The 12,945-nt window shown below is 32.8% G+C and overlaps 1 pseudogene; it reads left to right on the forward strand.

Annotated features, from left to right (window-relative positions):
- The first annotated feature begins 2,288 nt into the window (after positions 1–2,288).
- LOC149552240 (GDSL esterase/lipase EXL3-like) overlaps positions 2,289–12,945 on the forward strand; it is a 35,416-nt pseudogene continuing 24,759 nt past the window's right edge.

Genomic DNA, 12,945 nt, shown 5'->3' on the forward strand with positions numbered 1-12,945 from the left:
TAGAATAAAATACAAGCATTGTGATTTGATGGTCAAATTTTCTTCAAAGTATATTGGTGTTGTACAACTAATAGAATACCAAGAAGAAAAAGTCGTATGCGGTTACCAATCCATCATGAATTTAAACCATCTAAGGGAATCAATATGGTTGCATTCTTGAGCCTTAAGGTTATTCTTTTATAGTTTAGTAATGGCAGTGTTCCTTCATTTGTTTAAGAATTCACTTAGGAATATGTTTAGTGCTTGTTATCTCAAGTTGACATCCATATTACAATATATTTTGGTCTATATTTTCGAAGGAAAATTGGGAAATCATCATTCAAATAGACAGTTAACAATAGTATAGATCCTAACACTAATCTAGTACTGTGATGTGTACATTACTTCATTTTCTTTGGAAGAGAAATTAGCAATGTAACAAGAAGAATGGAACCTGGTAAAGTTTGTTGTTGCCAATAGCCTTTCATGTGTCACTTCCTAGGCTTTCTTCCTCCTTCTGTACACTCAGATTGTGCACTTCTCTAAACAATTCTATCCAATGTATCTCATAGATTGGAAAGATTGGAAAGATTGGATGGCTTCTTAGAGTTCCCTAGTCATGGAGTGCAAAGGCATACAAACAAGCATGAAAATGGCTCTCAAATTAGCCTTAGAAATGCAACCCTTGCTAGTAAACTATGAAATTGGAGATTCTTAGAGAGGAGCAAGAGTGCTAGTGTCAAAGAGCTTCCAAAAGATGAAATGCAAGATGAAAACCATGCTAGAATGAAATGCAAAGATGTAACTATATTAACAACATGAGAGTATTACAAGATCCATTCTAATTACTCTAAGTGAACTATGATGTTGTAAAGAAAACTAAGCTAGTGCATGTGATATTAAACTAGCATGATCATGAGAGAAGGAGATGAGAGAGAATATAAGTTCTCCACAAAATGCTCTAAGAAAATCTGTAAGTAAACTCGCAGCATAATAATAGCTCAAAATCGGGATCCCTAGATGAGGAGAGAGCTATCCCTTTCCAAGATGTACAGACGATTGAGATCAAGATCAAGAGATGAATGATCAAGGGTGGGGGTTAACTTTCGACATGGTCTGTGTGCACATTCATCTCCTCCAATCAAAAAGAGTTGATTTTTCCATACGAGACAAAGTCTTTTTCTTTTAATTTGAAAATAGGAGAAATGACTTATGTGTGCAACTTAGAATATGTGGGAATGGGGTATTTTATTTAATCAAAAGGAGATATGTTCTTTTAATCAAATATGAACTTAGTATATTATAGTCAAACTATAGGTTAAAATCAAATAAATTGATTTTTATAGATTTGATCTAGGAAAACGATTAAATATTATAGCAAAAATGTCGAGAAGGGGGCTAATAGTTTAGGTCACCAATTTTAGGTGATTACATTTTCTCCTCTTTGACTAATGTGTGATTGATCTGGGAACACATTACATCAAAGAATGAAGAAGCCAAGTAGGTAAAAGCATATAGAGAGATTTGATTTCAAAGAATGAAATGCAGAGCAACATAACAAGTCCTAAATACACAACTTGGTAGTGACAATATTGAACACCGGGAGAAAGAAACGATATCAAAACTCAAGAAGAGTACTAACATCAAGAAAAGCAAATAGATCAAGAGAAAATGGAAAGGTCAAGCATATGCTCTTGAGAAATAGATAATCATAGCAAGCAAGCAATTTTTAGTAATTATAGAATATTTCTGCCAGCTCAAGACTGAAATTGAAATGAGGTAAAGGCAATGCAAAAATGAGAAAAATATGATCAAATTGAGATAGAGCAAGGTCCATAATGACATGTAAGCGATTAGAACCCAAGAGTTACCACAAGGAAGTGATAGAATGCCCTAGTTTGATTGGATTTGACCAAGAAAGATAAAGCATGAAAGCTAAGTCAAATCAAGTAGAAGGATGATATAGAAGTGAAATGAAATAAATTGAAGTAGGTAATAAGTGTAGAAATGATGAAGACATGAAGAAATGATGATACCCCAATGAAGATTAGACCTCAAAAGGTTCGCTAACTACATGAAAGAATGCAAAATTTAAAAAATGCAAATTTGACCATCAAGATGAACTCATATTTTGATTTCAATCCCGAAAATGGATCTACAATGAAATTAGCAAGGGGCACAATTTTCAAAATTTTTTTAGGAGTTTGAAAAAATGGGTCAAAGGACTATATAAGGGGTCTAAGGGTCATTTTCAACTCATTTTGTCTTTTGTGATTTTGAGAGCTTTGAGTGATCTGAGTGAGATAGCGATGGCTCAGGCAGGTATTCTGACTCATTGACATTGATTCAAGCATAGTTGGTTGCACAATTGGCCTCCACAGTATGGTGTCCTAATAAGTTGTCAATTTTTTGGACCTTTTTGGTCCTTTTTTTGCATGTTTTTAATGTATTTTTTATTAGTTTGGTACGAAATATCGTGCAATACTTTAAAAGTATCGCATGACACTTCTGACAAACACATTGTATCACACCACTATTAAAGGAAATAACACATTAGAGTTGCCCATTAGTCGTACAACACCATGCATGTATTACCCCTTCTTTGCTATCATTGTAGACATAATTGTTAAAGTTCTACATGACTCTTCTATAGATGTGTTATCCCTTATTTGATATTTAAAATATAATACTTTTATATGTTGAGTAATTGATTACGTCAAGTTGTGACAATTTCCTACTAGTAGTGATGATGCTTTAATTTCTCTTAGTTAGTTAATGAAATTACTTTTATGATGATACCATATTGTATGTCTTAGAAAGATGTTTAGTATGTCCACATGAAGATGAAATATTCATGTTAGAATATGGTGTTATTTATAATTAGGATTTACTATTATACTTACCCCATACTTGCATGTGTATGGTGTGTGTTCTTGTATTTTACGTTTATGTTTAACATGCCTGATATGACTGAGGGAGGGAGTCATAGTCACCACCTAGTTGGGGTCTACATGATGGATCACTCATCGCCATTGTCTATTTAGCTTAGATATACATGTACATTTACATGCTCATATTTTGTACAGATTTGAAATATCGAGCATTGACTTCCTTGAATTGCTAGGATGAGTGTGCCCTATCACAATAACTCAATGGTACGAATGGGGAGATAATGTTCAAGTCCAATCCCATCCATAGCCTAATTACATGTCCTGAGAAGGAGGACATGTATCTGACTTTTCACCCATTTTAAATCCACAATTTTATTTTTGTTTGTGTTGTTTACTTTTGAGTTTTGGTCAGTTTTGGTAATGTTGCTTTTATGTAGATTTGTCAGTGTGATTTATTTGGTAAATGATTTAATTATAATATTAGGGTTAATCATATAATATTGAGAATTACCAAATATTATTTGATAAAAAAGAAAATATTAAAATATGAGAATATTTAATTAATTAAAAATTAATTAAATATATGCTTTAATTTAAAAGACTTAATTTAGAAAATTGGTTTAAGAGAAATTAGAATATGATGATATTTAATTAATTTGTAATTAATTAAATTTATGTTCAATTTAAATTATTTAATTTAAATATTTTATTTAAGAAGTTGGATTAAAAAATGATTAAAAGATTAAAGATTTAATATTATTTTATTATAAATATTTAATTAATAATAATTGAATTAGAGTTGCATTTAAATAGTGAGCTTTAATTATTATTATTAATTTAAATAATAAACTACAATTTAAATAGTGTTTGTACTGATTAATAAAGTGGAGGAAAAGAATAAAAAGAATATTTTAATTACAAAGTTCTTTATGTGTGTATGAAAGTATTAAATAATAAAAGTTTGTTTTAAGGAGAGACCTTTGCATGTTCGAAAACTAGACACTTTAGGTAGAGTTAAACTCTTTATTAAGAGATTCGAGCTCATTTCTACACATACAGGTTTTGCAGAGCGAAGTTTAGAATTGGAGCAAAAGAATTGTTGAAAGTTTCTGAGGGTTTGGATTTGCACACATTCACAGATTGTCTCAGATTTTAGTTGTTGTTTTGAGGTAGGATTTGAAAACTCATTGTAGAATTTTATTGAAAGATCTGTATATTTTGTGTCTTCTTAAGTGCTTGCACAATGCTTATTATTTATTGTATTGATTTTTAGATAAAGAATTATGTTGTAGATTTTGAAAAAGTAAAACTTATTGATCAAGAAAACTTGATTGAGAAAAATCTATAAAATTATTACGGTTGTATTTATTTAAAATCCTTTCTAATAGAAGAAAAATTTAATTATAGAAAATTGGAAGAAAATAACAAATTGAACAACTAAAGTTTCAACTTTAAATTTGTCATTAGAACCATGTGATTATCATGAATTTTCTAAATAAAGATAAATATTCTTCTTATATCTTAATTAATGTGGTTGCAAAATTTTATTGAAAAAGCAAAAAATTAATTGAGAAGAAAGCTTGTTGTAACTAAACATGTGCATGCATGTGAAAACAAATATACTAAAAATAAAAAAATTAAGTATAATATGGTTGCATGATTTGAGAGATATAACTCATTATATATTTATGAATGCAAGTGGAGTTACAAATTAATAAATATATAATTATGATTTAGTTGTATTTTAAGGGAAGATATAGTGGAGTTCACTATATAATCATCTAGTTATATATATTTAATATTATGATAAAAATTGTAGATAACTTAATTAAAATTATAATTTCAAGTTTGAGTTATCTCTAGTTGCATCATGAATTAAAGGAAAAGTAAATATTAATATTGGACTTAAATAGAAGTCAAATTAATATTTTAGAAATGAAATTGATATTAATTTTTAATCTAATAATATACATTTATGTTATTAATTAAATCATTCATGATTTAAGATTATTTAAATTAATAACATGATAATATTGCATGATATTTTATATGTACAGAGAGATTTGACATTCAAATACTTATTGATTTAAATAAGTATATTAGCATAACAATTTATATTAACAAATATATTCTTACTTTATTTTTCTTAAACATATCCTTATGACCCAAACTAAACAAGAGAACATGATGAAATTAGATCATATGGCTGAAAACTATGTGTTTTCTTATATTCTATTTACAGTCTTGTGATGTTTATTTTCGTGATGGTTTTTATTTGTGGTTGTTTAGTTGGCCAAGATAAGATGTGCACCAGAGGCATTTTTGATATTTCTTTTATGATTATTTGATTGGATGTCATGGTGTATTTTATGATTCAAATTGAGATTTATTTTTATGAGATATCTTTTGATGAGCATTTATGAGAACTTGAGTTTTGAGAACCAATGTTATTTTCGTGTTTCTTGTTAAGGAATTAAATTGATCAATATTAATTTTGTGGTATGGGACACAATTGTGGTCTTTGAGTTTTGGGGAGGTAGTCTAGGTGCATGTCTATGGGAGTAGCTTGCAATGGGGGTCAAGGCCCAAAGTGGTTGCGAGGGTAACTCATTGTAAGTTGTGTAACAAGTGATAATATAATAATTAAGATACTTTCCTCCTCCATGCCTTGAGACAAATTAAAAGGATACGTTAGAGTTTTTTTCCCATGCATGCCTTGAGTGCTTGTATAGGCTAAGGATGAGAATGAGACGATACCTTGAGAGGTATGACTAGTTTCCTCGTCTTCATGAGAGGGTATCCTGGTTTTGCATAGAGTCACTAGGGGGGCGGGGTCCTAAGAGGCTACCAGGGTAACTTTAGAGTTGGCTCATGTGATGACACTCCATAGTATGTAGCTTGAGTCCCCTTCATATTTTCTTTATTTTTGCCTCTAGTGGTGTATTTATTGGTGGTGCACTTGTTGAACATTACTTTTGATGGTGTATTTATTATGAGTTATTATTTATTGATTGGGTGTCAGTTATCATTAACAATTAACTTTCATTAATGAATGTTAGTTATTCATTGGCGGTGTTTTTATTGTTGGATTTAGTGATTGGTGGTTTACTTTTATTGATGATAATTGTCATTTGTTTGTTATTGTGCTTGTGACACTTGACATTGATTTGGAGGTGGTTGTATCTTTTTGGTTTTGATATTTGATTTGTACTTGGTATTTTTTGTTGATTTTGGTATGTGATGTTGGTCTGGATGAGTGTCTTTTTTAATTTGGTTATCTTTTCTTTATCAGTAGATTTTGTTACCCTCGAGGTATATTTAGCTATCAAGATTTCTTACTTAGGATTGTTTTATGATTTGATTATCTGTGTATGGATCGTGTATTATCTCTCATGCATGGGGGGAGTGAGAGCCTAATTAAGTGGCCATGCAGTCGGGAGGTTATGTTTTCTTACCATTTGGGTCCCCCTTAGATTGACAGATGTTGGATGCTCATTGATATAGTTGTACCATTATCATTCTTATTCTTCTCTTGGAGACTTCTTTTTAGTTGATGTATATATGTTATCATGTATCTTGTATGTTGATGTATTTGTATCTATTCTTCCATACCCTGTGACATCAGTGGATGCTAATCATTAGATGTATTTCATTGTATTAGTTGTATTTATTCATTTTCTTATGAGATGATGTATCTATTATTTCTTTGTGATCAAGAGACTTTGTACTTGATACATAAACTAATTAATACAAACTTGTTAATGTGACTCAACATGAAGGAACCCTTTAAGAATGAAATTAGTATTGCATTTGTGTAAATTTTGTGTATGTATATATTGCTTTTGCATTGTTACTTTGATGTTGTTAAAATAAAAAAATAAAAAAAATCAACAAACATTATAACATGTTAGGTTTATTTCTCTTGGGTTCCTGAGCAGGGTGTTACAATGTGAAATATCACACGATAACAAAGTATTGCACATCTATTATGAGAAGTATCTCACGATACATTATCAACCAAAAGTATCACATGACTATTATAGAAAGTATCACATTGTTTATTTTTGAGCTTTTTCACATGGTTTAAGGCAAAATTTGATCGTGTGGCTTTTGATTTCTCACTTGCTTAGATTTTTAGATCTTTGTATGATTCTTCATAACTAGTACTGATGTTATTTTTCTTCTTGTTTTCGTTATGCAAATGGTGTTTTCTATTTTGCACATCAGAGCCCTAAAGTTGGTGGGGTTGAGAGTTGTACAACATCTAGATGCTGATGACACAACAATACTAGAGGTCATGGGTTTTGGTTGGTTGCTGTAGATGCCTCATATTTAGGCAAACCAAAACCTATTGATAGCTTTGAAAGAGAAGTGGCATAGTGAGCATAACACCTTTTATTTGCTAACTACTGAGGCCACGATCATGCTTGAGGATGTATATTGAATCCTTTGAGTACCATGCCATAGAGATCTAGTGAGTATGATAAATATGCCTTTAGGTTTTTGTTTTGGGTTTATGGTTTTCATATGATGAGCATCGACATGAGCATTTGCATGTCATGGGTATACTATGATTAGACCCCGACAGAGGGGAGCATAATAGTGTACGAGTTGTTTGAGGATATCACCATCCTAGATAGGCACCTGAGTTGGGAGTGAATAATAGATGAGTATGAGGATTAGTACCTATAACTTACCTTGTATGTTCTTTGGTAGCCCAGGCACTGGTAATAGATAGGATCTAGAAGGGCTTGCCATTGGGCTGGGGTCAATTGATAGCAGATTTGATCGACCAACCTTAGAGGATAGCACAAGGACCTGGGATCCTCATAGATACGTATCATGAGCTCCACAAGATCATATATCAGGATAGGAGGACATGGGTCTATGACATGCTTTTGGCCCAGATTTGGGTGTGGAAGCATATAGTAGTGGTGTGACTGTGGGTACAACCTCAAGAGCAAAGACATCCCTATATTTATAGATGCACTAGCTTTATCCCACAGTTTCACAATAGAGACTTGACACATTACATGAGACTTTTTGATGAGTTGTCATCATTTGAGTGGAGACCCTATTGATAGTGTGTGAGATGGTTTGATGCTTGGGAGATAGAGTACATGTTCTATAGAAGACCACTCATGGGCATACACTCATAAATAATTGAGTGGTTTATTATCACCAGAGTGTGGATGCAATTTGGGCATTGATAAGGCATATCTACTGAGACCACAACATATAAGTGATTCATGGGCAAGGAGAGTCAGGGGTGGCTACCCATGTTAGATTATCAGACAGCTTTGAGTGATATTGTGACATTACAACCGGAGGTATGGGACTATCTTCCCGATGTCATAGATTTAAGAGCAGAGCCGACATACCTTCATGAGATGCAGAGATACCTATTTCTCCAATTTATGATATCAGATGCTTTACCTTAGGTAGGAGGATAAGGAGAGGATGGTGGAGACAGTAGAGGTGGCAGAGCTTAGGCGGGAGCAGCCTGTAGAGGGAGATGGGGAGGATCTAAGGGATGCTTGGATTTGAGTATTAGAGGTAGAGGTATAGGAAATCAGGATGACCATTATGGTTAGGGATCAATAGTTGGTTGATGAAGGACTAGAGGTTGACTAGTGAGAGAGAGCCTTGCGAGATGATCTAGTGGAGGCTCGATGCGAGGTAGAGAGACAAGGAGAAAGAACAACGTACTACCATGATATCTATATAACTGCAGTTCTAGTAGGTTAGCGATTGCCTCTCTACTTGGAGAGAGCGAGTAGATCCGATTAGCCACCAATGAGGACATTGGTGCTCCCCCTCAGTCACATCCTTGTGACACATTTTGATTTATATATGTATTTTAAGACATTTATCCAAATTTTTGGATCTCATGTGTATATGTACTTGATTCATTTTGATATATATATATATATATATATATATATATATATATATATATATATATATATATATATATATATATATATATATATATATATATATATATATATATATATATATATATATATATATATATATATGAGATAGTGGATTTGATTGAGTTTCATTGTGTGCTTCTTTCTTTTCATGTTCATGTGATGGATTTGTATGGATGTTTCAGTAGTTGCATTTATATTTCCATGTAATATTGCTCATGTATGTTCATACTCATGTTTATGTGTTTCATGGATGTATCTCTCTTGTAGATGTTTTAGCTCTCATGTTTATGATGTAGACTTATGTTTAAAAAATGTGATACTTGGATAGGCTAGATTTGATGACGAATTTAACCCCTTGTGGTGATGGGAAAATAGAAGAAGTAAGAAAGTGGACATGATTGACAAGGAGTAGAAGATATGATTAAGAGGAAGGATGAGAAGAAATGAACATAGTTAGCTGACGTATCTATGAAAGATGAAGAGAGAGCTCTCTCTGTATGCAAAGTGAAAGAATAAGCTAGAATGATCCTATAATGCAAAATAATATGAAAAGTGGTTCACTTGCAAATGACACATAACTTGTAGATTCTAATTTCATCATTGAGATTTATTAAGGAAATTGGAAGATCACACAATGCTCACTAGTATATCTATGAGAATATGAATATGATCTATGTCCGATAGGATGTGGGAATCTAACCTAAGCATCAAAGACATGTAAGTCAAGATGACTAATGTAGTTAGATTCCCTGAGTTTGTTATAGCAAGATTACACCTGTATTAAGGCATAAGTGTTAGGATAACCCCCGACTATGGTCTTGTAAAAGCAAACAAGGATGATACGTTGTACACCCAAAGTGTCAAGTAGGACAAGCACAAAGGATCTCAACACCTTTGACTAAAAAAGTATACCCATAAGTAGAAAATAAGTAAAAATATGCCCCATGCCTCTTAGTCTTCTAGTTCATGACATCCTCGAGAGACTACTAGGGAGGGAACACTTGGCAAAGAAATCATCATAGACAACACACACAAAAAAAAAAGTTCAATCAAGTCTCAACAAGTTTAGTGTTTAAGTGTATGTGTGGAAGTCACATGATCATCTTTAAGACTCACATCTGATAGTGAGAAATATCGTAGCATCCTAGACTGAAACTAAGGTATTTGAAAAGTGTTGAGAAACACTTGATGTCAAGGGGGAAAGTGTTGAGAAACATTGTTAGACAAGTTTTCAAAGAAACACCAATGCATGTAGAGACCATGATAAGCTAAACAGTTCTACCCCCTAGACCTAGACGTGAGAGTAAGATTCCAAGTTAGGAAAGGCAAGGTGAAGTGAGTGAGTGCAAAGCATGACTGATAAACATAGTTGTGAGGGTCTCAAGTAGCAAATTTTTCTAGATTTTTACCACTTAGCAATTTTTTTTTGGACTTTTTATATTTTTTTAATTTTTAATTTTGAGATATTTGATTTTTTTTGGTGATACATCAAAGTGCCTATTGCTAGGTTTTCACTACGATGATCATTTTTTTAGGACATTTTATGATTTTTAGGATTTTTTTAGGATCGTAAACTATGTTGAGAGTCTTAAGCGTAGAACTTCTTCAGATGTAGGATATTGAAAGGCCCAGAGAGTTGTTCTCCCTCGAGTGTAGAAAGTTGATAAGCACCAAACCCAAATGTTGTAGTAATAATATATGTACCCAACCAGTTAGACTCAAATTTACCCTTTTGTTCTTTATTATGTTGGTTCTTAGGGTTCTCTCAAAGAACAAGCTCACCTACTTGGAATTCATGCAAATGGACCTTCTTATTATAGTTAGTAGACATTCTCTTTTGATAAGCTTGAATGTGGTCAAAAGCAACCTTTCAATGCTCATCTAAGGTTTCTAGCTCATGAACTCACATAGCCGTATGGTCCTCATTAGTAATTAATCTATGTAAATAGATTTGTAGAGAGGGAATCTTGACTTCTAGAGGAAGGAAAACTTCAAAACCATAGACTAGTGAAAACGGTGTAGCCCCTGTAGGAGTTTAGATGGTTGTTCTATAGGTCCATAACGCTAGATTGATCTGTAAGTGCCAATCTCTACTTGACTTGTAAACTATTCAATGCAATATTTTCAACAATGTTTTGTTTGAGGCCTCAAGTTGACCATTTCCTTGGGGGTAGTATATTGAGGACCAATGTTGTTTGATTTTAAACCTTTTACAGAGTTGTTTTAGGTCATTATTTTTAAACAACCCTCCATTGTCAGTGACTATGGACGAAGGAATGCCATAGTGAAAAATGATATGATTCAGTATGAATAGGGCAACATGTTTACATGTTACAATAGACAACAGAACAACTTCAACCCATTTTCTAAAATACTTAGTTGTTGTGATTATGAACTTATGTCTGTTAGAGGAACTTGGGTGAATCTTACTGACTAGATCGAAGGCTCATTGCTAGAAAGGCCAATGTGTGATGGAAGGAATAAGTTCACACCCAGGAGCATGAATTAAATTTCCATGTAACTGACACTTTTTGCATGATTTAGCATGTCTTACATCATCAACTTGCATAATCAGCCAATAGTAACCTGCCCTAAGCAATTTTTGAGAAAGTGCAAGGTCATTAGAGTGTAACCCATAAATGTCATCATGGACTTCAAATAGTTCCTTTTTAGACTCTTATATCTCCAAACACCTAAGGAGTGTTCCATTTAAGCCCTTCCTATTTAAGTCACTTGAGATAAGGGTATAGTGAGAGGCGTTATAGATAAGTTGACATTTTTCATTGTGTGTAAAGTTTTTAGGAATTATTTGATGACAGGAGTAAGAGAAAATGGTACAATAACAAGAGGAGTCATGACTGACAATAGTGCAAATTACTCGATCATTAGGGGAATCATAGGTGGGATGGTGCAGTTCTTCCACCAGGAACTCAAAGTGACATTTTTGTTCTTATATTTGTAGGATAGATGCCAAAGTATCCATAGCATCAATAGCTTTATTTTGTATCCAAGGAATTTGTTGGAATGTGATGAATATGAAATAGTTCGTCAAGGCATCAATCAATTTCCTATAAGATACCAACTTGTCATCTTTAGTTTAGTACTCATTGTTTACTTGATTCATGACAAGTTGAGAATCTCCATAGATATGCAATTTTGTTATCCTCCATTATAGAGCTAACTTGATCCCATAAAAAAAAGCTTCATATTAAACTATATTGTTTTTGCATGGAAACAATAGTTTATAAGACTTTGGGATAGTGTAACCATGAGGCGTAACAAAGAGAATTTGAACACGAACACCATTTTGAGTATGTGATCCGTCAAATAACATCTTCCAAGTTCTATCTATAATGTACATGATGGAAGTATCTGGGAAGTCAATTTGCATTAGAGCACTATATATGATGAGAAATTTAGCTAGCTGATCAAAAATTGCTTGTCCTTTAACAACCTTACGCTCAACATGTTGAATGTCAAATTTAGAGAGAATTATCATCCATTTTGCCAATCTACCTATAAGTGTAGCCTTAAGAGATACTTTAGAGGATCAATTTTGGAAACTAGTTGTGTGGTATGAGTGAGCATGTACTGTTTAAGCTTTTGAGACATAAACACTACAACAATACAAGACTTTTCAACACTATTATAGTTGAGTTCATAAGCCATTAAGGTATGACTGATATAGTCTATGGCTCTTTCTTTTCCATTTTCATCATGTTGTGCTAATAGATCTCCCAGGGAATTTGTTGTAGCTAAAATATATAAGATGAATGGCTTCCCTTGAATTAGTGACATGAAAATAGGTGGCTTAGATAAGTATTCTTTGATTTGTGCCAAGTTTTTCTCACACTCTTCATTCCAAATGTTGATCCTTTGTATAAACTTTTGTTAAAAGGTTGTGACTGATCATCTAATTGAGAAATGAACCTCCTAATAGATTGAAGGCATCTTTGCAAACCCCTTAATTAGCTAATATTTTTAGGAGGTGGCATCTCCATAATTGCTTGCACCTTTTATAGATCAACTTCTATTCCCTTAGTTGAGATGATGTACTCCAATAGTTTGCCTGATGTGACACCAAGAGAACATTTCTTTAGATTAAACTTAAGTTGAAATTACTATTAGTTTGTGGT

The sequence above is a fragment of the Cupressus sempervirens genome, chromosome 6 (assembly GCF_028749045.1).
Source record: "Cupressus sempervirens isolate cs-2001-9-10 chromosome 6, ASM2874904v1, whole genome shotgun sequence".
Classification (NCBI taxonomy): Eukaryota; Viridiplantae; Streptophyta; class Pinopsida; order Cupressales; family Cupressaceae; genus Cupressus; species Cupressus sempervirens.